Source organism: Chamaea fasciata, unplaced genomic scaffold (assembly GCF_029207755.1).
Source record: "Chamaea fasciata isolate MVZ Bird 193981 ecotype frontalis unplaced genomic scaffold, bChaFas1.0.hap1 SCAF_4, whole genome shotgun sequence".
Classification (NCBI taxonomy): domain Eukaryota; kingdom Metazoa; phylum Chordata; class Aves; order Passeriformes; family Sylviidae; genus Chamaea; species Chamaea fasciata.
In genome coordinates, this window is record NW_027094089.1 from 33,015,229 (window position 1) to 33,041,227 (window position 25,999).

General features: G+C 40.1%; 1 protein-coding gene across 3 annotated transcripts in view; it reads left to right on the plus strand.

Annotated features, from left to right (window-relative positions):
• LHFPL2 (LHFPL tetraspan subfamily member 2) overlaps positions 1-25,999 on the plus strand; it is a 120,238-nt gene that overhangs the window by 2,152 nt on the left and 92,087 nt on the right. For 2 of the 3 annotated variants that reach the window (XM_066181254.1, XM_066181258.1), the window contains exon 1: positions 2,420-2,540. The exons of the other annotated variant lie outside the window; for it this stretch is intronic. The gene's annotated coding sequence lies outside the window, so the exon portion shown is untranslated. Of the gene's footprint in view, positions 1-2,419; positions 2,541-25,999 lie in introns of those variants that run through there. 3 annotated transcript variants of the gene reach the window in all.

A 25,999-nucleotide genomic window follows, 5' to 3' on the forward strand; every position in this document is an offset into this window, starting at 1 on the left:
CAGGTGTCATCTTTCCCATTAGTAATTATTTTATCCAGTGACTAAGCCTGCACATTACCACTAACTGATAGCAGCACCGTGTTATTTTTCCTACTGTGTATTTTTAAAAAGCAAACAATTTTTAAACAATTAATGGAGGAGGAAGAAAAAGCTGCTGCTGCTACTGGATCCACTACTGCAGCAACCAGCACAACATCAACATTTATATCCAATCTATTAATTGGTGTGAGACTCACCTGGGATTTGAACACATGTGGGTGTCTATGTTTAAAAACAGACTTCATAAATGAAGATAGTAGGAATGCTTTAATAATTATTTCCCTTAACTCTAGGTGAGCGTTATTAAATCAATTAGCATTTTAATTCATCTCTTTAAGAGTTAATATATATATCTTCTAAAAAGTTAAGAGTGAGAAGACTGATGTTTGCTACATGCATATTTGCAATGCAGACTTTATACTTCCTGGGTTCACATTATTTTAGTATCACGGTTCTATCTTTTTGAAACAGCATGGAGTATGTATCCATTTCAGAAAAAAACTGATCCAAAAGTAGCAGACCTATGTATTGTGGATATCATCTCAAAGTGCACTCCAAAACTGGAATGCAAAAGGTTTTTAAAACTAATATGACTACTATGTTAACTTTGTGGTATCGAATAATGTCAGTGTGCTATTTGTGTGAAGTCTCTAGGGTTAAAATATTCTTTAAAGAGATGTTTATTTTTGGGCAGACCTATTGAGTTGTCTCCTATTGTATGTTAAATTAGCTGCTCTCAAAGGTCACAGAGAGTTCAGCTTGTCTTTTACAAAGACACCCTTATTTTGTAGAAAATGAATTTTCAGACTCTCTAATGGGAACATTCAAAAATGTCTCTAATAAAACTTTTTTTAGAATGTTTTATTTGATGACTTGTCCAGAAAGAGGAAAAGTAAATGTAAGGACAGAGCTTTGGACAATAATCAGACATGGAAGTATCTGCTCTTGTTTTCAGTAAGTTAGAGAATTGCATATGTTTTTATTGTTTCTGCCATAGGAACATAATTCTTGGAGTTCTGTATTTGTTTTTTCTTCCTCAACCTATGTACTTGGGAAAACATGTACTGACTTTTGGTTTCCTGAGCAGCAGACACCAATTAAAAAAGCACAGATCCAGCAACTGGGTCCAGCCAGATGGAATGTACTCTTGCAGAGTTGAAGACTTTGGAGCCCCAAGCAGTCAGGATCAGCCTGCATTGATTTCTCAGTATCATGGCAGTAAAAGGATAATTTAGTCAAAACCCGTAGCTTCAAGTAAATGCAGTGTTTGTGAAAGATAACTTTCTGATAGCAGTGAAAAGAGAACTCCTTACTTTTTCCCAGGAAGACAGCTTTAGCTGCACCAATAAAGTTTTGCACTGGTGTAGCACTTCATTTATGTCTCTGAGATACCTGGAGTGATTTATTTTATTGACCAACTTAGTAGCTGGTTTTATCTGCTGCAGCAGCCAGTTCCAATCTAGCAAGTGAAGCTGACACTGAGATGAGCTGTATGAAGTTAGACACCTGTCATCCACTTAAAATGAGCAGCAAGCATATTACACCAGGGTACAACAGTGGGGGATAGCAGAGGCATGTAGAGACATGTCCAAGCCTAAACTTTAATTTTCCCGGCAGATGCTTTAAGTGAGTGTCCCTGCTTGTAGACACGTATGTGCTTGGCACATAGACATCTCAAGATCCTTCAAAATTTATAAATTTCTGGAAAAGCCTGGGTCACCAGAGGGTTGCTTTGAAACTGGAAGAGTGTTAAATATGATTTTAAAGGGATATCGGTGGGAAGTTATTTGTTCTAAGGAGGAAAAATTCAAAAACAGAAGCATTGTAGACCTTTTAGACATTCTCTTGCAATGTAAACGTATTTACGACGGTCTACACCAAGAGGAATTTTCGGAGACGGGAGGAGTTGCTGTTTACCATCCCTGCTTTCCATTCAGTGGACCCACTATGGCCAGGTCCGGTGGGGCAGACTGTGATGCGAAATGCAATAGGCAACAGCAGGCCTGACCCTACCAGTCGTGCTGCTCAGTCCGTTCTCCGTCGCACGGGGCAGATGGAGAACCCTCGGTTATTCAAACGCCAGGATGGCGGGACGGCGAATATTTGGGCTGTTTCCAGAGCCTCTCTCCCGGCTGTGATAGTACCGAGGCACGCCCGCCAGCCCATGGCCGCGGATCCTCCACGCCCGGCCCGGCTCCCGCCCGGCCGCGCTCCGGGCGCTCCCCCGCGGCCGCGGTGTGGGAGCGGGGGACGTCAGTGCGAGGGGGCCGGTCCTGGGCAGGGCAGGGCGCCCGCGTCCCGTCCCTCCCCGCCCCTCGCCGCGGCTCCCTCCCTCCCTCCGGCTAGGGGCGGCCGGGCCGGCCCTCGCCGGGATCCCATTCCTCCTGTCTCGGTGCATGGTCGCGGCGGGAGCGGAGGAGGGTGAGCCCGGCGGGGCGCGGGCCGGAGGCGGCGGCGAGAGCGGAACCCCAGCGCGGAGGAGCCGCCTCTGCCCGGCAGAGGTGAGGCAGCGGCCCCGCCGAAGTTGTGCGGGCTTGGGAGGACGGGAGGGAGGGAGGACGGAGACCGCTGGCTGCGCTTCCATTCATTGCCCGAGCGGCGGCCGGGCTATACTGCTCCTTCCGAGCCAGGGCTGTAGCCTTAGGGACAGGCCAGGGAACAGCCGCGGCGGGACGGGGCACGGCGCGGAGGTGGCGACAGCGGCGGGGCTGTGGCGCCGGCGAGAACCACCCGGCGACCGCCGGGGCAGCGGCGGAGCGAGAGGGCACCCGGGCGCCTTCCCCGCCGGGAGCTGGGCGAGGACCCAGGGCGCGACCCGGCGAGGCGCCCGCGGAAGCCAGGCTCCCTCCTTCCCTGGCTCCCTCCCTCCTGCACGGCCGAGCAGGCGCTCCCAGCGGGACGCGGCTCTCTCCGGCCGGCGGGCAGGGGTCGGCGTCGCCCCGGCCGCGCTCTCTCCGCGCCCCAAGGAGCGGGGCGGGGACGGCAAGACACCGCCCGTCGGGGAGTCCCAGTCTGCTTCGTGCGGGACGGGCAGCGGTAGTCGGGCTGCCCCTGGCCCGGGGCACCTGCAGCCTCTCCCCGGGGGCACGGGAGCTTCTCGACTCTCCTCGATCTGCCTCGGGGAGCGAGGGTTCTCAAAGCTCACCTGGGTGCCTTCACATCGCTGACGAGTTCTATACCCATCGTGTTTCTGAGGCCAGTTTTTGAGGGAGGCATATGTGTGTATGCGTGTGTATTTTGGTTTTTAGGGCCCTTCAGGGAAGGGCTGGAAACAGGTTACACAGGTTACCGGTGCAGGGGTTTTTTTTGGTAGTTAAGGTGTCACTTCAAAGGCGCTTAGTAATACACCGGTGAGATTGGATCCCGTAATTCAGAAGTTGTGGATGCGCTGGAGCAACATTCAGTAGAACAGCATGGGCTGGCTGTGCCGTGTCCAGACAACTGCACACGCTGCCAGTACCTGGTGGCAGAGCAGCAGCGTTGCACCATCATAGAAAGTTTACACCAAGCCAGAACTAGGCAGACGAGACGCTGCGAGTGTGTGTATCCTGATGAGAGATGTTTTAGTAGGAGTAAATGAGCACAATTACAAAGCTCCTGCTGACTTCGTCCAGAAGAAAATATTATATATATTAATTACAAGGTTTGGCTTTCTTAGGAAAACATTTTTAGGCACCATTACAGATCCCTTAATGAAGATGTCTGCTTGGTCCCAGTCCTGCAGTGCGTTCTGACTGCTCAAGCTCATACCTGCAAGAGGCCCTGTTGTTTTCATGGGTTTGCATTGGTCACAGAAGCCTTATGGTCCTTATAGTAGTTCACAGAGACCCAAATTTATGCTGTGCACAAAGAGCGGCTAATTGAGAAATGTCAGTGACATTCCATTTTATTTTTCTGAATTAAACATATTACAAAAATATAATACAAATCAATCTCTGGGACCTTCTTGAGAATTTATCCATATTCATGCATTGGTCAGGGTCGGGGTGTAGGCAGACTGTTAAGGCAGTTGTTAATGACAGGGGTTTATCTCAGACACAGTTTCATGGGACCATTGCACAGTTTTTCATTTCATATGCTAGTTACAGCCACTCCAGCTTTAATCACATCGTTGCTTTCTTCACAAGATTTCTCCCTCTGAGTCATGGATTTATGGGTTTAATCAGTATGTAGGAAATTGCCCACTTTTTTTTTTTTTTTTTTTTTTTTTTTTTAGTTAATCATCTGTTTTTATTAAGCATTCTGGGAAATGTTTGTGTGATGATGTACCCACACGTCAGGCAAGTAGTAGTAGTGTGTCATTTTCTTTTAGGACTGTAAATCTCTGGGAATGGATGCAGCATTGCTGTGTAAGAATGTTACAGTTATTTTTGTTACTTATTTAATCAAAGCATAGTTCCTCCACGTCTTCTAAAACACTCTTGATTGTGCTGGGCTGGTAAGTTAGGATCAGAAGTACTGCTGGCAAAGACTGAAAGGAAGCCAATAATTGCCATGATCCTTTTTCGTGTTCCAGCTTGTAGCTGTGAAGATTGCTTGTGGTGTTCTGTAATACAGTAGGACAATGACTTATTAACTGCTACATGTTATTGCATCAGCAGAACCTGAGTGAGCTGCAGGTGACTTTTTAGCTGGCAACCAGGCAAGAAACCTGGTGTTTTATTTTGCATGTGGTGTAGACATTGCTGTTCCAATAATTACATGAAAAGGAGGATTCATTATTTTCCTGGGTGTTTTGGGAAACAGAATTATTATTCATCAAAATTTGTGTTCCCAGAAGATTCTACTCTGTTAGACATTGAGTACCCATTGGAGGGCTCCCCGGTAAAAGAGAAGTGGTGGTTGCAACAAGGGGATTTGTTGAACACAGGATGGCAGCTTCTAGCGAATGTAAGATTTCTGATTATCCACTACAGGCAAAAAAAAAAATAGTTTCTAGGAATTTTACCCTCAGCATCTTAAACCCAACTTGTTTCAAGATGAAAAGGAAAGAGTCTCTCCATGTAGGAATAGCCCCTGGTGAGGCTGCTGTTTGCCTCAGAGCTGTTTGTTAAAGCTTTAAGTGGGAGGGTGAGGATGTCTGCTCCGCTGTCCCTGACTGTCCTCACCTCCTACGCACACACGCGTGTTCGTGCTCAGGCACAAGCACACACAGCTCCTCTTGTTGGCTGACCCTTCACACCACCCAGCCTGTGGGGAGGAGAGCAGTGCTCAGCTTCTAACTGCTGGTGGCAATAAGAGAAACTGTTTTATGTCCCCTATTCCCTCCCTGTGGACAAGGGCTTTCTGTGTCTTCCTTTGTCCTCCTTTCCTCTGTGTTTTCGGTGCCTTCCTTCCCTCACAAGTGTTCCCATTTCTCTGCTCTCTGCCTGCAGGATAAATCATTTTGGGGTGTCAGCATTTAGAACTCATTTGGGAACAAGGGTAGAGGTGGCAAGTGGCTGGAAGGTGTTACTGATTCTCAGCGCCCTTTTTTGATGCAAAGACAGTTGCTGATTTGATTGTAGTTGACAAGTCTGTTAAAATAATATCAAAGACTTTTGCTTAGATTATTTCTCCCTTCTGGCTTTCCAGCTTTCTTGAAAATTTACAGGATTCTTCTGAGTTGTGGTGCCTAAAATCTGTCCTGGGAAAGTGGAACTAACAGGATGTAGTCTTCCAAAATTGCTGTCCTACATACGGATGAATTGGAGTAAAGCTGAATGTATGGCATTTGTAAATCCCAGATTAAAAAAACAGTATTGTTATGCCTTGCCTTTTAAAATTGTTCAGGAAATGTGGCCAGATACCGTGGAAACTGTCTAAACAAGTAATATTTAACTATGTTATAAATAAAGTGGTATTTTCATGTTATACTGCTGACAGAAGGTGATGCATTTTGGAAAAAAAATGATCTGAGATCCTAATTACTTTTTAATTTGCCTTTATTTCTCCTTACAACTCTAGCAATTGAGAGTAAGTATTTCAACATCAGTTAATCAAAGAGCAATCAATTTTCCTAGAAGCATTTTCCTAAAAGACATTTTTGTGGAAGGTAGTTCCAAAGAAAACTAAACGCACAATGGAAAAGTAATTAAATTATAAATATGCTGCAATGGCAAACAGCTGACTACAAATGTACTGAATCTATGTGAGTGGATCGGGAATTTATCTGAAATTCTGAATTGTGGCAATATGTATATAGCAGCTGGACAGTTACAGTATCCATGACTGAGTATAAATAAATCACAGCAGAAGATATTAAGAGACCGTTGTGCTGTTCACATAATCAATAGGTTCGAGTTTCTGATTCACTAGTGTAATTGAAAAAATTCAAACAAAAAACCAAAAAAAGCATGGTCTGTTGCTAAAGATTAACTTCTCCAGTTCTTATTGTCTTTTGGTTTGCATAATCCTTCTGTCTTTTTCAGCTTGGAGCTCCATAGTTAAGTTAGATGTGGGCTCTTCAAAGGAGAATCCAGAATATTTAAGACACTGATGCATGAGAGGCATGCTGCAGCAATTTGTTCCCTAAAGTATTTCTTATGTATTTTGGTTTAGATGATGTTAGTTGGAGTTTCTTTAAGGGTTTCTCTGAAGCCTGTGGTGAAAACACAGGAACTAAATGATAAACCATGAGAATGAAATACTATAAAGAGAGCAAGAAATGTCTTGGAGAAAGCATAATTTTGTGTTGCAGTGAGTGAGAGTACTATAATAAATGAACCCAGACACACAAGAAAGGCTTATGTTACCTGATTTTTTTTCACCTTTATCAGTTTCTAGTGCTGAGAATGAAGCAATATTGCTGAAACAGCTACACAGTTTCCTTTGTCATCAGTGTCACTGCTCTATTTCAGATTTTTTTGTCTTAATACTGTCATCCTAAAGATGGTGAAGGTATTTTTGAACTGGTCTGTTCTATGTGGTTTCTTACATCTTACTGAGGAATATGTCTTGGATTTTAATTACAAACACATTAGTAGCTTTAGAGTTGACCAAGTTGATCTTCATGCTGGCTGACACCTGACCTTGCATACATTGTATGCCTTCTTGTACATAATTTCTGAAATTCAGCAGTAAGTATTAAGGCTGTCATTCCATTCCAAATTAATAGCAGTAAGTTTTGTATATAAAATAATATACCATCCTTTAACAGTACAATTTATACTTACCTTAAAGTTTGACTGTAGCTTGTCAGCTTTTTCATTTGTTTTGATCCCAAGTAGATTTTTCTGTAAGGGTTCTTTAGGAGAAAATCCTGTGAGTTTACAGCTAGTAGAAATGGTCAATATGGTAATTGTAGCAATTATAACCAGAGCCTGGTCTGAACTAAATGTTGAATTACTTTGTTAAAAGCCATACAGTTTTTAAATCTTCTTCCTTTGTGCAATGTGACTTCTCAGAGTGGTTGAGACTTTGGCTAGCTGTGACAGAACTTTCTTGGTTCAGCTTTCAATGATAATCCCTTAAACCTGTTTGGAAATAATCATCTGTGATGTGGGAAGATAAATTCAGTCTCTGCATTTATTTGATCTTCTGCTGAGATTGCAGATAGGGTGCCAGTTGGTGCCATCTGTGTTTATAGATTTTGCAATAGTATTCACTGGGAGATTATCTGAAAGCCAAATCAGTTTACATAGGTCAGTGAATTGCAGCTTGCAAGGCTTGTGTCTGGAATCATTGTAAACAGGTTTTTCAGACTTTTCATTGAACTTTCATTTGTCTAAACCTGACCTCATCACTAAAGTGTGTGATGGTAATAATACACCAGTATTATATGATGGTAGATACATTTGTCTTCGATGGTTATGTACTCTTGTTTTGTCTCTTAGCATGTGTGTATATACTTTGATACATAATCTGCAAATAGTAAGTGTGTGGAGGGAAGGCTGTGCAAAAAATACTTTCACATAAAGGGGTGAGTTTTTTTTATTTAATGTTCATTATGTTTTATTAATGTTTATTATGTTTATCATATATATATATATACATACACACACACACACACACACACATACACAGACACATATATGTATATATATATACATACACATACATACACACACAGTGTTGTAAGTGTAGTTACTGTTCCTGCAGTTAAAGTACCTGTAGAAGAGAAGGTGATGCAGATAAGAGTACATGTTCTGTCAGATATTAGGAGTTTACTGATGTTCTGGTTTTGGCTGAGTTAAAGTTATTTTCCTTCATGATAGCTGATATAGCCCTATGTTTTGGGTTTAGTATGAGACTAATGTAGATACCACAGTGATGTTTTTGTTGTTGCTGAGCTGTAGTCACACCAAGTCAAGGACTTCTCAGCGTCTTATGCTCTGATAACAAGTAGACTGGGGTGAACAAGAAGTTGGAAGGAGAGACAGCCAGGATAGCTAACCACAACTAACCCCAGGGATGTTTCACACCAAGTGGCATTGTGTTCATCAATAAAGCTGGGGGAAGAAGAAGAAGAAGAAGGGGATTGCAGTGATGGCATTTGTCTTCCCAAGTCACTGTTACCTGTGATGGAGTCCTGCTCTACTGGCAATGGACCGACACTGCTTTGCCCATGGGAAGCATTGATTGAATTCCCTGTTTTGCTTTGCTTATATGCATAGCTTTTGCTTTACCTAATAAAGTGTCATGAGTTTTGCCATTTTCCCTCTTCTGATTCTTTTCCCCATCCCCATGAAGGAGGGTGAGTCATAGTCTTGACAGCTAAAGCAATATTTGTACAGAATATATCAACAGAGTTCTTTGTGTGCAAAGAGTGGCAGCATCTTTCTGCACAACTGTTTAGTACTGATGAATAATACATACTGATTTATACTTGAAATATAACTATTGGAGAATATCTTGTGCAACTACTCTAGTTCTTGCAGCCTTCTACGAAACTTTTTCCAGAAAGTAAGGCAGTAGGTATACATGGTCATTAGGACAATTTTGGCAACTGTATTTCAGAATAGCCAGTTGATAAAACCTGAATTTCATTCTGCACGGGCAGATCTGAGTAATTTAAAGTTTACAAGAAAATTCTAAATGTAAGTTCTAGTTTAAATATGGTGATGTATTCTTTTATTTTGCATGTTGGAAATAGTAGCATATATTTTAATTTTATATTCAGTCATATTTGTGGATATGTTTCTGTGCTCTTAAAAATTTGTTTTAAGTTCAACAGAAGTGGTGGGACAAGTTCACCATAGTAGTAAAAGTTTTGTGTATTCTTACATCTCTTCACTCTCTCCCTGTTTCTTCTGATTTTTGTCCAGCTAGTTTTTCTCTGGTATGGTTTACCTTTAAGGAGTTAACAAAGGTCTCATTTTCCTCTGTTTTAGGGCTTTTAAAGGTACTGATAGACATAGTACATAACAGCTGGCATGTAAGATATTCCATGGACTGTCCACCTGATTGTGCTGCTGAGATGGTAGATCATTTAGAGGTATCCAGTTTGCAGAAATGTGGATGAGGTTTGTGTTGTGTATACATGTTTATTCAATCATTAGTCATGATCATGACTGCATAAAATCAGTGCAGTTACTTTCAACCAGTCTTTACATCTAAGTGGCCCAGACCGCATTCCATGGCAGCCCTGACAGCTTGAATTAGAGCCTGCCTTTTATCGCAGCCGAATTTGGAGTACAGAATTATCCAGCCTTTCTTGAGCTTGGTGACAGCAAGAATGGTGCATGTTAATGTGAAAGAGTGAAAGTCCTGTCTAAAACAGAGGTTTAGGAATATTCTAATTTTTTGGTGCTTGACCAGCCCGTATCAAGTTTACCTTTTTTATCCTGTTGCTCATTGCATGCATTGCACAGTAGATAAACAATCCTTAAGAGTGCATCAGGGCTGTCTCACATACTCATGTGCATTGTACTCTGTGTAGTATGCCTCTGCTTCCCAACCAGATTTAAAGAATGTCCAGGCACAGTCGGAGAATAGAAGTCCACATTTTCAGCAAAATGTCTCCAGCTCTTGGCTGGTGGTCCCTCATTCTTTCCACAGGCTCCTTGGAGTTGGGCAAAGAGAGAGTTTCAATAAATAATTTATTTGTGAGCAGGTTGTAATTTCTTTTTTTCCAGGGCAATCAATCCTGTAGCTCCCTTTAACGCCCCCCTTTTTTATTTTCTTGTTGTTAAGCCATAGAGAAGAAGAGATTTTGCCTGACATCCCTAGGAGATCCTACAAAGATAGGACTGGAAGAGATGTTACGGTGTCATCTACCCCATTCTTCTGCCTCAGATTAGGATCATCTCTGTCATCTGTGACTTGTTCTAAGAAGCTCAGTGGTCTCCCTTACATTGTCATGATATGAAAATTTTCTTTCTGTGTTATCCTATTCATACCTTTCCTGTAGTAACTTAATACCACAGTTCCTCATCCTACATTTGTCTAGGACAAAGCAAATAATTATTTTTGTATGTGGTGTTTTTTTAAATATAATAGCCTGCTTTTTTCACCTGACAGGTGCTGGGGTTTGTACACCAGTTATTTTTGTTGCTTTTCTTTGGGTTACCTTTCATTGCTTCATATCTATTTTGTTTTTTTTTTTAAGTTAAAAATATATTTGTCTTGGGGCTCTAATGATGTGGAATAAAACAGAATGGTGTCCTCTTCATGCTTACTGGCAAAATGAGGATCTTCTTTTCAGCACTGTGACTCTCTTCAGTGGTTAAATTGGTGAGGAGAGGAGACAACTGGTGTGTGATGATACTTTTATAAAAACATGAATGGTGTGGTGAGCGGCTTAGGGATAAGTTGTTCATTTTCTCTCCCAGTACAAGAACTAATGAGCATGAAAATGAAACTAGCAGGTGTTGGGTTTGGAATAGCAAAAAGAGGAACTTTGTCATGCATGTTTTAAGTTGTGGAACCACACAGGATGTTGTGGATACTGAAAATTTATACCAATTTGAAGTGAAACTGGAAATTTCTGAATTAAATTCAAAAGAATTAATGGGAAAAAAAGAGTATGTAAAGGATTATTAAATACATAAGCATGACCTCTGGCTTTGAAAGTCCCTGAGCTGCAAGTTACTGGAGACAAGCGTATTTGGGGAAAGTATGACTAAACGATTACACTATTCTCATGCTCATCCCCAGACATCTGCCTTTGGCTGCTCTTGGAGACAGAGGTACTGGGTGGAAGATTCGACCTGGCATAATTTTAGATTTGTCCTCTTAAATTGTAAAAACTCAAGACACATTTTTTCTATGAGTTAACAGCTCAGGGTAGGATCTGCAACCCTTGTACTTCTTAGACCAAAAGCCTCCAATCCATTTTACGTGTAATTTAAGACAAAAGAACTTTCTTAATAAAACACAAAGATTACCATGAGCATTTGTCTCCTGCCAGTTGGCGTCAACTGCAAATTATGTTTCATTTCAGTCATGCTAAACTGCCAGATGAGATAATACATATTGTCTCATTTAGGCAATCTAAGCAGCTATGTCTGTAATCCTAACTTGGCTTTTCTGATTTATTTTCTCCTACGTGTGTGTGAAATTGTATTTAATATGAAAGTTTTTTGGGTTTTTGCCCATCTCCCTTCTACTGTAGATACATTTTAACTGCTTACACGAACACGTGCTACATGAGATTCCCTGCAGAGTTGGAGAAAAGACTGAAAGCCTTTACATCTCTGATGGGGACAGAGCAGTATAGAGGGAGCAGCATGCTGTGTTACTCTTTATCCTACAGACACTGATTTACTGGCTTGATTTAGATTGTTGGTTCAATGGTACATTTTTAGGGCACTTGTGAGCTGATCAAAACCCATAACCACACAATGCAAATGTCTCATGTAAATATAACTTTTCATCCCCAGTTTTAATGTTAACCTTATACTAGTAGGTCTTCTACTCTGTCAAGTGTTGCTCACCTCTCTGTGATTCTGACAATACCTAAATAGATATTGTTTGTACTTTTTCAGCTGATGTGAAATTGGCTTGAATGCAGCATCCTGCACTCAGACGAACTTGACAGAAATGTGCTTATGTCTGCACTTGCTTGGGCATAAATTTGTATTGCATAGCGATCATGCAAAATGGTAATGTGCCAAACAGTAATCTGGCATTAATGAAGACACAGCCATGTGTTGCACATGCCTTCTTTACTCTTCTGTCATGTGTTAATATGTTAAACACATTTTGGCTGGGTTTTCCAAAGTGAGTATGGGGGTTAAGTTAACAGTGTTCTCCCGCCAGACTCTGTCTGTAAGCTGCTTCATGTTTTACCCCATAAATGTTTCCTCTATTCTTTTAATACCAAATAAACAATTCTATGTTCCCCCTCTCAGTGGTTTGGGAAATGAGGAAAAGCAATTTTGTCAGGAGGTGGAAAGTCTGTGCAGTGATCATAGTGGCAGTGAGGGTGTTTTATGCCAGGTATTATAGGCTGTTCTGTGTTACTGGTGGTTAAGGTCCCAGATTTTTCCTGCGCTACTTCTGCGGAGTCTGGGGTGAAGAGGCAAGGGTCATGCAGATATTAGGAAGTTCTTTCCTGAGCCTTTCTAGTCTGTAACTACACCTGCTGCTGGAGTAAATTGATCGTACTTTAACTCCATACACTTCACAGACCAGTGTGGGCTTTATTTGAAGTGTGTGGCTTTGGAGGTGGGGACGGAAAGGCAACATTTTGGGTTGTGTAGGTGAGACTGTTGAGTTTTGTTGTAAATAACTGTGAGTGCTGTTCTGTTATTGTTAGGATATTTGTGTATAGTAACTACTTTGATCTCTACACACCGAGTGAACATCAATTAGTACAGCAAAATTGTTTTCTGACTACTTTAAGACTGTAGGAAACCCTAGAAGGATTCTTTTGTTCAAATATCATCATTTGATACGTGCAAATATTTGAACTGATGATGTATTTGCATATAGCAAACACATTTCTCTTCTCTGAAGGATTATTAAAGCTGTCCCAAATTCAGTTAGTCACAGTCAACAGCATCACAGCTGGGAATTTTGGAATTGATAAAGGAAACTATTCTGTTGAGGCAGTAAAACTTTCCAGCTCTTCTGTTGGACTAAAACTCCACTCCTGTATGGACAGAGAAAGATTGAGCTATCTTTAACTGATTATACTTACAAGTGTGCCAGGTAACATGAAGCTACTGTTTAGATACCTAAATGTCTGTTAGCTGAAGAATAGTGCAAGGTTTTTGCCAGAGATTCGGGGAATGTATCAGAGAGGCTTGTACTTTAAGATGTGATCTGTGAAAACAGTAAACAAAAATTGATCTTTATAATGGTTTTTTCTCCATTTAGCCTTTTGCTAATGAGGTGTGGTGAGAAAAAAAAAAAAGAAAAAAAAAGGCATTGTGTCTAGGAAGCTATCACATTTGGTGTATTGACCTGACATATTCATTGAGTAATCCTCACACAGTCAGGATGAAAAGTTCAGATTTGAGTCAAACAAACCAAATAATCTGGAAGAACAAATATCTCTCTTTCCAATATACCTTCCTTTTCTGGAAGGACTGAGCAAAAACTGATCAGTATCAGTGCTATCATTATTCCGGTGTGTTCTTATGTATCTGATGCTAATTAGAAGCACTGGTTAATTAAAATCTAGTACATCAGACTTGTGTCTGTTTGGCCTGAGGCATCATTTATCAGTTGAAGAGAGCAGTATATGTATAGCCTTCTTTGCAAAAGTGTAATATACTCCATGTTCTCTCCAAAGGTCTTCAGATGTGACAACTCATAGGAGGAAGTTGATAATTGAAGAATGAGCATTTACAGTCCCAGTGTATGGTGAAGTGGTTTGCAGTCTGAGGGGAAAACAGTATTATCTGCTACTTACTTTTTGTGGGCTGACTTATACCATATTGTGTCCTTCCTCAGTCAAATTCTCAGAAATATGAAGTTTCTTTTTTAGAAAGCCTGAGCTTCTTTTAAGTTTGGTTTGTGTGGTTTTCTGCACAGCCTCAGAAGCTCTGAAATCACTATGTATCTTCTTAAAAGGAAGCAGGTATAGTCAAACATTTGTTCTCTGTAAAATAGCTTTAATTTGTAAGAATAACAAAAGACGCATTACATTAAATTGGACCAAATAAGTATTTAATAGGGTGTAATACAGAGATATCTTGAAGAGTCCTGTGCATGGGGCACTGTAGTCATAAAGAGAGGAGAAGGCAGAAGGTCCAAGTGACAGTGCAAGGGTGGATGTTAGGGCTCAACAGACAAACTCCAAAAGCTGGGCTCCTCCTGGCAAAACCTGCAGATCTCTCACCCCAGTGGCCCTGCTTTGTGAGCTGCTTTGCTCAGGGCAGGGAGCATTCTTTTGTCTTTGGATAGCCACAGGCATTCTGATTTTGCTTGAGCAATGCAAATAGTGTATTTCTTAATTTGCATTAATCTCATTACCTGATGATAGAAACAGTCTTTCTAGAAATGGTCTTGCAGTGAAGCTGGTGCCCTGCTTAAGGAACAATAAATAGGTCCACCTGCCTCTTCTCTCTCCTGCTCACAAATGGCAACTTGATGAAGTCTCTTCGATGTACACCACTATTCTGGTTTTGCATATAATTCTAAATTAATTATTTGGTCCTGGATGGGTTATATGTCCTTGCAGCTCTGAATTTAACTCATTAGAATTGTGTGTTTCTGTTGTTTTAACGTGTGCATGCCGTTAATGGTTTAATAATGTAGTATAGTTTTTTGTCTGTGAACCAAAAGAGGAATGAATGTTGCTGCTCAGCATTGTCGTTAGTGAGTAGAGGCTGATTTTAAGCTTTGAATCTTGATTTTGCCATGCATAATTTATTTTAGTTGTTTTTATTTGTGTGTGTGTGTTTTCATTTGACTGAGATGAAGATTCAAAGCAGAAGACTACTAGATATGGCTGTAGTCAGCATAAAACTGTCTATATGCTGCAGAAGGGACATCTGTTCCTCACAGTGGAATAAATGATTCAGTAGTTGGTCCACCCCTCTGGATTATGGATCTGTTGAGAGACAAGTTTTTGAATGTAATCTGCCTTATTTTGAAGATAGGGTACTTTTGGGTTTTGTTTTTTTTTTTTGGAAAGGGCAGACATACCTAACCTATCAGCCACTTGGAGGAGAAGCAGCTGTTGAATGAAAAATTTCATATTCCTTCTTCTTTAATTTAACATGATCAGGTCGGTTTTCCTTTTCCTTTACATGTAGGTTTCCTTTGCATTGCTGTCTGGCACAATATCATCCATACCCACTTTTGCGGTTGCTGGCTGTGGCTCAGAGACCTTTGTAGTTCTGAGGGTTTTTGCATCTCGGAAGTTTTTAAAAGTAAATGAAGCAGTCAACAGAAGGCTTGACCTAAAAATCATTTTGCTTCTCCTGTTAGCATTGGATTATTGGGGAATTCAAGCGTGTGAAGTGGCCCTGTAGCTATTCCTGCATCCTCAACTGCCCCTGGGATGGCTGGTGTTGAGTCTGGCAGTGGTGGTAGTTCTTGGTACTGGTAACCATTTGGTGAATGTCTCTGTCTCATTTTCCAGCCATATGTTAGTGATCTGAGCACTGCCCTGGGTGGGTGAGTTGCTTCATCACTAATATGTGTGACTTTCTAGAGGGAGTGTGTGGTTCAAGAGACCTCACAGATTTCCTGAACATGGCCCACACTGTAGTTGAGTCTGTTATTTATTATATCCTTTCAGAAACAGAAGATAAACTAGTTTTCCTAATGACTATGTTTTTTCAAATGCTTAAATGAGTTTCTGCCCATAGAAGGGAGATATTTTGGCTCCCTTTCACTTATTTTTCTGTGTACAGTTTTCTCATAGCTCAGTTGGAAGATTCACCACCTACGCCTTGGTTTTCTCCAGCATAAGATAGATGGCTGAATATATGAATAGTTAGATTTTTAAACATGTGTACTCTCCAGAAAATATTACAAAAGAAAATGGTTGTGTGTTGCAGTTTTTATGATACTTAGTATTTATAATAATGTGATTGTTTGTTGCATTGGTAACTTTTGAGATGTATTTTGAATATCACAAAAAATCACAGTCCTAATTTTGATTGATTGGACATGTGAAAAAGTGTTGTTTGACCATAATTGGTATGCAGAACAACTAATATATGATTTTTCAGGACAGAAATCTGTGAAGAAAATATCATCAGATTTAGACATCATAGTATCATCCCTCATTTAGCATCAAGCCTCCCAAATTAAGTATAAGAGGAAGAAACTGATTGAGTTTTATCTTGATATAATTTATTTAATGCTATGCAGTTTAAATTGCAGTTTAAAAAAGAAAATGGGTGTGAGAAACCTAAAAAGTACTAAAGAACTAGAAAAATCTGTCAGATCTGAGTTTGAGGTAGTAATGAAAAAAAGATGAGCTCCGATTGTATGCAAAAATATTCTAGGGACCAACAAAGGGGAGAAAAGAAAAAGTGGTTGTTTTTTTTCTTGTTTAATAAACACTTCTTTGTCCCAGTATATATTTACATTTGTTTGAATTGCAGGCATTTCAAGGTACCTGTTATGAAAAGTTGTTGATGGACTCACAGGAATTAAGAAGAAGGTGTCAGAAGGACCAAAGGGTTGGTGGGATGATTTATGAGGAAAACAAAGCTACTCTTAATGGCCTTTTTGAACAGTGGTGAAATTAGGTCAAAGAAGCAAGGTGATAATGAAATGAGGAAAATGTGGGCTGTGTGACAGTGTTACTTTTTGTATTGAAATAATTATACCAAAAATTGCATTAGTCAGATACAATAAGATTAAGTGGGTTGCTTTGTTCAGAAAGCAGTGCTGTAATGAGCAGTCTTGCGCTGACCTAGACTGAGCAGACTGTCTGTTCCCTATCTCTGATTTCTGAGGACCATTTGTGGGGATTGTGCTGTTTTTAGATGAACTTTAGCTTCATTAGTGCTGAAGTTTACTAGTTCTTGAACTTGTGTTAGAAGTTGTAATGAAAATATTTGCTGAATTTTGATTTCAATATGCAGAATCTACATGGCAATACTTAGATGTGTAGGTTTATAGTTAATCCCTTTCGTTCTCCATGTCTGGGAAACTTTCATGTGTGATGTCAGATGGTTCATGTAATCATTCACTAGAATTTTAAATGTAAGCAATAGACAATGAACTAGATCAAACAAAACAAACAAATGCAATCTCTGCTTTAAAAAAAATTGGGAAGTGTTAATTCAAATTTTTTTGAACAGAAGGAGCAGCTGAGGTATTTCCATTCCTCTTCCAAAACCTCATAACTGTATCTCTTCTTATGAATTACTGAGTACTGCTCACAATGTACTTCTCAAGAGAACTCAGTGACCAACTGCACTTGTAGTCATGCAGTCTTCTTGTGTTTTCTTAGGAGGTGGGTTGGCACACTGCCAAGAAGTGTGGTTTATTAAATTAATTATCCCTGTTAAATACAAATTTTTAAGTTGAGGCACCCACTTGCTTCATAATTTGAGGAAGCTTTCTGTGATTCTGTCTGCTTTCCTTTATAGTTTGTGCATTTCCAATTGATACTTAAGAAAGATGAATGTTTCCCTAAAAATGTACGCACTTAAAAGTTTGTAAAAACGAGGTTAGCTCATCCCTTTTTACAGTTACTTTATTCATTGCATTGTTGAACTATTAGGCTTTTTAATTGTATGAATGGTTTGAATGTGTTGACTTTTAAAATAGCAACCAATTCCTCAACTTGTCCGTATTCTGGCATGGCTGCTATTGAGAATAAGTGCTTCTAAGAAACCTCAGAACTCTGAAACATTACTGAGGGACATTGTTTTGCAGTTAGGAAAACATGTACAGGATCAGTTGGTCTTTCATTTTTAGCTAGGGAGGTTTTAACATGAAAATTTAAAGCACATTCTGTGAACTAACAGTTTTATTCTAAAACAGACTCCAATAATATCTTTACTTTCCTCTTATAATGCAAAATTAGATTTTATATTGGACTGTGTTTTGATAGGAACAGAATAGAGAATTGAGTGGTGTAAGTTTCTTGATAAAATTTCAAGTACTGATTTTTTGTATTGAAATTATACCTGTTAAACCAAGCATCTGTCTTGTTTCAGCTGAAATGAAGATAATTGCTTCAAAGAAGTGCATGTTCACTTCAGTATCCTGACTTTTTTATCTCTTACTCCTGTCAGTTCCTCAGAACCTGTATTTGTTATTCTTTTAGCCAAGTAATAAAGTGTTATGTTAAGCATTTGAGAAAGAAATGGGAGTAGATAATATGGAAAAGGAAAGGAGGGAGAGATTACTTAAGAGATCTGTTCTTGTTTGGAGAGGGGGTGGATTTTTTGTGTTTGGCTTTTTTAATGTTTTGTTTTGTTTTTGGCGGGTGGGGGGGAAGAGTGGTTGGTTTGTGTTTTTTTGTTTGTTTCAGGGGCTTTAGGGGGAGTTGGTGGGGGGGGCTGTTTGTTTTGGTTTTTGGTGGGTTTTATTTGTTTATTTGGGTTTTTTATGGTTGATCTGACTTTGGTAGAAGAGGAATGTTCTGAGTCTGCATGTCTGCAGCTTTTGGAGAGGGTGTCCCATACAGGGAGGTTGTCTTGAGGTATCAAGTGAACAGGGCATGTTTTTCAGTCACTTAGAAAAGCCTAATTCTATTCATTTAACAAACATTTATTTATTGAGTGTAGCATTGAAGACACAAATTCCAATTCTTATAACATGGTAAGCCTGTATAACAGATGGACCATGAATTGTCTGAGATATACTTCCAGATGTTTTCAGGAGAGCTGTAGTTGTTATGGTGACAGGACACGGTTTTCATTTTGGGTTTTAACAAACAAAAAGGAACTGGAGTATGTTAAATAACACTACGAGCATTCTATCTGCTTCTCTTTCTCTTTAGGAGGGATTACTGTTTAATGTTATCCAGAGATGTATGGAGCGGAATGGAGACCCATAATGCAGTGTTGAGCTCCTGCTGATGAGAGTTTTGGGTGTTTTTAAAGTTATCTCACAAGCTGACTGACACTTAGGAGATGTAATCTTTATTTCCTTTATAAAACTCTGCTTACTGACACTTTAGGAAAATATCAGCATCAATTATAACATGAACTGGTGCTGAAAATTTTGATGACTATGAGTAACTGTAGATGACCTTTAGCTATATGTTTGTGTTTCAAGTTTAGGTGAATCTGTTGATCTAAAATTGAGAAAAATTACTTTTCTGGAAAGCATTGAAAGACTCATGACCCATTTGGCCATGGTGGTGTTGCAGTACCATAGAGATCTGTCCTAAGTTTAGAGGTATCATGAAGGGTAAAAGGAGGTGAACTGAAATATATGGTTTCCACTCATCAAAATTATACATGGTCTATATGCTCAGGATCACATAGATGCAAAGAAATTAGTTCTGCATGTGCAGAAATGGAAATTGTGAGCTGGAAATTTAATTAAAAACCCCAATCCAGCGTAGCTGATGTAGTCACAGTTAAAGGCCTTTTCCAACAGAAACTGCTCCATGCCCATCTTAAATTGTCCTAAAATTCTTCAAGAACATCCAATTTTTTGTAAATTATTTGGGAGCATACAGTTGCTGAAGGGCTTGTGGGTCCCAAAGTCTTTTCTGTAGCTGTTGTATGGAGCTGTACTGAATTTTAAGAGTTTTGCTGAGTATCTCTGCTCATCATGACAAAACTCAGAATGCTTCCCAGTGCCACCTATTAAACTTCAGATGTCTGTTCATTTCTAGCACACACAGAATTTTCTGTATTAAATCTGTAAGTACAAAAATAGTACTTTTATACATTAAACATTTGTGGTATAAATTATTAGGGGAGGATAATAATCAGTGTTCTCAGAACTTAGTCCTCTCCTATTTCACCTCACAGGTGACTTCAGTTATTCGACAATGAGGAGTCACCTACAAATCTTTTTTAGAAGTCGGAACTCTTCTCCTTTGAGTTTGATTGTCCTGATCACTATGCTCAGGGCTGCTGAGCTTTTTCTGTAAGAAACAAATTGAACTGTGCAGTTTGTGCATTAATATGAGTGGCATAACTGTAAGTGAGAGAGCAAAACCAACAAGATGTTTATAATTAGGGTTGTTCAGTATTTGGATGAGACACTCTAGCTCTTATCACAAATCTGTTACAAAACAGGCTCCAGTCCAATGCCTATAGCCATAAACAGAATCCATTAAAATCACCAAGGCCAAAGAAGGTGCATTCAGAAAATCTGGAAAAGCTAAGCAGTTCGGTTCTCTGTTCTGTTAATGCTATTTACATCCCCGTCCTCCCCACCTTTCCCACTTCCCCCCCCCCCCCCCCCCACACCCCCCGGGGAAGTTTCAGACACTAGAACATGACATAAGTGTTCTGTCTCCAGTTTATTAGATTACATGTGATGACTTAATGTTGTACAATGGACTTATGGGCTGGATCTGCATTTTGTTATGGACTGCTGGGGAGGGGAGGTTAGGAAGACAGCCAGATGTGCGGATGTGTGAATGGGCTGTGCTGTCAGCCCTGAACAGTCAGAGTGCCCTTGCTGTTGCATGAGAAGGTAAGAGCAGGTTGAAGGTAGCAGGCAGTGATACACTGGGAATGGTCACTGGGTCCCATCGTTGGTAGTTTCAGGCCTGACCTTCTGCATCAAGCTGTGGTAGGCAGCAGTATTTCACACCTCAGGCAGTGCGTGCTACCTTGAAAACCACACTCTTCTTCCTCCAGGGAAACGGTGCTGGGTGGACTGGATAGAAAAGCTGGGAAAAGCAGGTTTTGTATATGACATTGGGCTGTTTTTGGTGGGATTGAGTTAACAGGCAGTAGTATAAGTGTATAAAACTAATACTGACTGTTACAGGCTTGTGGAAAATTCATCTGATGAAAATTTCTAGATTGTTTGTTATGTGAAGTGGCAAGTTCAATTGGTGGATGAAGATGGGTAATAGGCGTAGGTGAGGTACTTAACCTTTCAACAACCATTTTTGTTCATGAAGTTAGCCGAACCAAAATCAAAGTATCAGCAGATAAGCTGCTATCTCTTCACTGATCATTTTATTGGTGACAAAAATCACATTACCCATGTAAGCCTCCCGAGAGTCACAAAACCAGAGCTTGCAAGGCCCTGAAGGTCCCCTGTGGTCAGGCAGCCTGACTTTCAGGGCAGTGGAGGCATTATGTATTTCTGGATTAATTCTTGTTCAACCTGCGTCATAGAAAGAGCATTTAAAAATCATCAATGATGATAAAAAGTCAATGCTTTCTGTGCTGATAACACACTACAGGTAGAAGAATGACAAATAGCATAAAGAGATGGTTATGTGGACAGGTTGGAAATTCTGAAGTCAAAGTCAACCTGATGAGAAATATGAATAACTCCATGGGCATATCATGTGGAAATGCGGCAGCTCTGAAAAGAGGGTCACAGCAGATAATCAGCTCAACATAAGTTGTCAACACAGAGGAAAGGACCCAAGGATAAGAAGAAAGACCTGTTACAATTCCAGAGAATAAAAATGATGTGCTCTGCCTAGGAGTAGAGTTTACATCATGTATTTGGCACTAGTACAATTGCTACTGGAATAACCTGCTAATGTCTCTTATCAAAGATGACGTTAACTGTTACCAGAGAAGAGCCATAAAAAAGTGGACTTAGATAGGGTGTCAGTAAGAAAGTTAAGGTCAATGGTAGAATCAAGATTACAGTTCCCTCCCCTGCTACCTTTCTCCCAACCTGAAAAATAAACTGTAGTTCAAAGCTGAGTTATTTCAAAGAAGTTATATGGCAAGAGTTAAGCAGCAGTTCTGCCTTTCTAGCTTGATGAGGACTGAATCTGTTGAGGGGGAGAGAGGAGAGGAGAGGACACATTTAGCTGGCCAGATGGACCCTGCCAGTGCTTACCTTGCCAGCAGCCCGTGGCCTAGGGTTTCTGCCCACTCACAAGTTTGATTGCTTTTTTAGAGACATCTCCTGTATGAAGTATTATGTCATTGAAATAATGCAATCTTGAAGATTCTGAGGATAAGTGAGAAAGTTAAAAAATCCAGATAATTTCCCTAGATATTATACTCTTCAACAATAAGGCATGGCATCTAGGGGACTGCATTATTTATATCTGCCATGTCTTATTTCCAGGCTGAAATACCAACATATGTATCTGATTTCTTTAGAGAAAAAAAGATACCTTCCCACCCACAATACACAACTCCTTCAGACAGAATGAGAGATAACTTTTTTGAGCTTTTATCATTGCCATTCCATTTTATGTTAACTATAGGTTCTAGTTTTGGCATGATTTCATTAGCTGAGCACTTGTCATGTCACCAGGGCTTAATTTTATTTTTCTGTTCTCTTTCTAGTATGACTTCTGGTCTTCCATAAAAAACCCCTGAAGCATATCACACAACCCAAAAAAACAATTAAAATTTTTCTTCCTTTTCCTCTTTCCTGAAAAATTGGTTTAGTTTGGGATTCCTCATAGTATAGTAAAATAAAAACAAACCTTTATCTGATAAGTGCTTTGAAGAAAATCCTGTGTACTGAGTTATGCTGTGAAATTGTGTTCCCAGTTCACTGATTTAAACATAAACTTCTAGAGATGCTTCTGGATACTCAGTTTCAAAAATAGATACTATGATGCTGTTTTAGCTGATACAACCGAGTTCAGATGTTACAAAAAGAAAAACATGCCTTAGCAAACTAGATTCACCAGTATTTTCCAAAAAATACAGTTTGAAAATAGGGTAAACATATAAAAGGAAGTAAAAATGCTAGAAGTATAAAGCAAGGTCTGGTTTTAGTTCATGTTGTGATTTTTTCATCTGAGTGTGCAATGGCTCTTACCTAATGAGAAAAGGACTAAATAATCAGTCCTTTCTAGCAATTAACTGATCAGCCTACAGGATGATAATTAAAATGAGTCATGCATGTAAAAGGAAACTGAATCTTTCCCTTGACTCATTTTTCTTCCACTAATTTACTTTCAGAATGGCATGCTTTAAAATTCTGCCAGAAATTTATATACAAGTGTATTCACTCGTAGAAGTGCTGGGTGCTGCTTCAAAGCAATTCCACGTTTGAATCCCGTGTAGTGCTGAAAAACTTGCCACCTGATTCGTGTTACCTGATCTTAAGAGCCTGCAATGTTTGTAGAGTCAGTAGAAAGAACCAGAGATCTCCAAGGGAACAGTGAGCCTTTGGGCAGGATTAGCCCATGGACAGTGGTGCTGCTCATCTCCTGCCTGATTTTTTGGCATGGTGCACCTGGCAGGTGGGTGCTGAGCATCTCTGCCAGCATGGGATCTTCTCCTGAGGATATGTAGGTGAGGTGTCCTCCCCACCAGGTCACAGAATTGTCAGAAGGAGAGGCGTTGGAGGATTTTCCCATCTTACTGAAGCTGACCCACTCAGGAGTAAGAGAGCCAGGAGGACAGGGAAAATGCTTAAAAGAACCTGGTTTTGGGAGACTTCTAGCCGGTGCCTGCAGTTAGGAGTTGGGGATTACCATTTCTGATCCCTCTGCTTAGGACCATGACCGGTTTTAGGTAACTTCTTAAATATATGAAAAGTATATGAAACTTCAGAGAGTTTGGGGAATGTGAGGCATGACAACCATCTCAGTTTTAATCAGAACATCATTTCTTTACCTGTGGCCAGTGATGAAGGCTGGTGATAGGTTTCTGATACAGAAAAAAATGCATAGGTGCACATGTTTTGGCACCAGTGAAAGAAAGTCTCCAGCCCAACCAAGAGCTGACTGCTGAGCTGTCAGTGCCATGGGGCAGGCAGGCACGCTGTCTGATTAGACCTGTATTTCAGAAACCAGCTTCCTCCCAGTTCTACAGCATGAGCAATTTGATGTTAACTTTGCACACTGAATTATCAGCTGTGTCAGAAATTTCATTCGCAGTGTCACCAGAAGAAGGGAATGAGGTGTTATTTGCTAGAATATTTTGGAAGTACATCATGTGATGCATCCCTTGTTTATCAGTGTGATGCTTTCTTCATATTCAAGGCTTGATTTTCTCCAGAGAGCTGAAAACTAATAGTTCCAGTAAAAAGCAATGGAAGAATGTACTGCTTGCTGTACCTGACTACTTTTTATTATGGATCAAAGGGAAAAAAACATGGGTTTTTTGAACGTGCTGGGATTAAAGGTAAAATTCAGCTATTCTCTAGTGTGTCTTTTGCTTTTGGTGCTTGCTTAAAAAGCACCAAAACTTTTTGCAGCTGTGTTAATATATGTTAGTTTTTCCAAAGATATTTTCTGATTTTTTTAAAAGTTTTTCTTTCTAGAATTGGTATTCCTCTCTTGAAAAAATATAAGAAAAGCCTCTGCTTTTTGCTTGTTGACAAAATGAGATTTTCCTGGTAGTGTAGTTCACGTGTTTGACCAGGTGATTTTTTTCAGAGATTTGGTTTTTTGTTAGGTATGATTGTAAAGACTTTAACTGAGAAAATTAGTTTAAATTATTTTTTTGCATCATAAAGAATTCAGAAATAGAATTCAGACCACCAGGTTCCTAGTTAATGTAAATCTTAAAAAAATTACTTCTGTGTAGAGTTGTTGTTAGCTAGCAGCTATTGTGTGTATTTTCAGATCAAGGGAAATGAGCTGCAAATAGGGGTTTTTAAAGTAACTGGTGTATACTTTCTGAACACTGTAAATGTTAATCCTTAAACACATGGAATCAAGGGGTTAAATTCTCTTAAGTGAGTGCTCAGACTGGTTAAATATTTTGCCAATTAAGAAGCAGCAGATTTTATCTGACTTTTTAGAGTGGGATGGGATTGTTAAAGCTTAATCATTTATAAGCTGCATTTGATGTAAGGGGTTAATGTTTATTGACTGAACTCTTGGGTTTAACTGATTTTTTTTCTGAAATACAGTAGGATGTAATTTTATTTCATGCTGTCAGAGAAGTGTTGGGGGATTTTTTTTTTTGTTTGTTTGTTTGTTTCTTTTCTTTGAAAAACATTGAAAATATTCAGTGTTACCAGTGCAGGTAAGTAAACATCTGTGGAGCTCTGTTTATTAGAGATAGAGATCACAGATGCACAGATACAAAGATACATATGTCTTGAAAGTGCATTCATTTGAATTAATGCTAGCTTATTTGTAGATGGGTTTAAAATTTGCACTAATTTTGAGACTACGTCAAATTTTTCCTGTAGTTACTGAAAACTGAACACTGTAATAGGGAAATAGTATCCTGGCCACATGAGTACTAATTACAAGTTTAGGCATTTCAGGTTTTATCTGCAACCCAAGTAACAGGAGTTGGACATGGAGAGGAAAGCTAGAAGGAAGAGTGCCCTTCCCTTCCCTTCCCTTCCCTTCCCTTCCCTTCCCTTCCCTTCCCTTCCCTTCCCTTCCCTTCCCTTCCCTTCCCTTCCCTTCCCTTCCCTTCCCTTCCCTTCCCTTCCCTTCCCTTCCCTTCCCTTCCCTTCCCTTCCCTTCCCTTCCCTTCCCTTCCCTTCCCTTCCCTTCCCTTCCCTTCCCTTCCCTTCCCTTCCCTTCCCTTCCCTTCCCTTCCCTTCCCTTCCCTTCCCTTCCCTTCCCTTCCCTTCCCTTCCCTTCCCTTCCCTTCCCTTCCCTTCCCTTCCCTTCCCTTCCCTTCCCTTCCCTTCCCTTCCCTTCCCTTCCCTTCCCTTCCCTTCCCTTCCCTTCCCTTCCCTTCTCTTTCAAGAAAAGAAAGAAAAAATAGACTTTTTTTTTTTTTTTTCAAGTCCTGCTTTGGTTGGGTAGAAGCAAAGAAGTGGAGCCACACTAAAGACATAGAGAATGACCTTTTCTTCCTCATTTTTTCCCCCTTTTATTTGGGGTATTGGTCAAATAAAAGGTGCCTTCTGACCAAGTGAGCTAAAACATCCCATAATTTCCTAAGGGACCCAGTGTGGGCAGATTTCAGGAAGCTTGATGTAGTCAACAAAGAGCCAATGACCTGTTTTTGATAACCTGTGGCCATTTGCTCATGGCATGTACACTACTGGACAGAATGCTTTAATAGGCCTGTTTTTCTCAGCATACATTTTTGTTACTCCTAGAATTGCAGGAATTTTTGTGTCTTTAGCT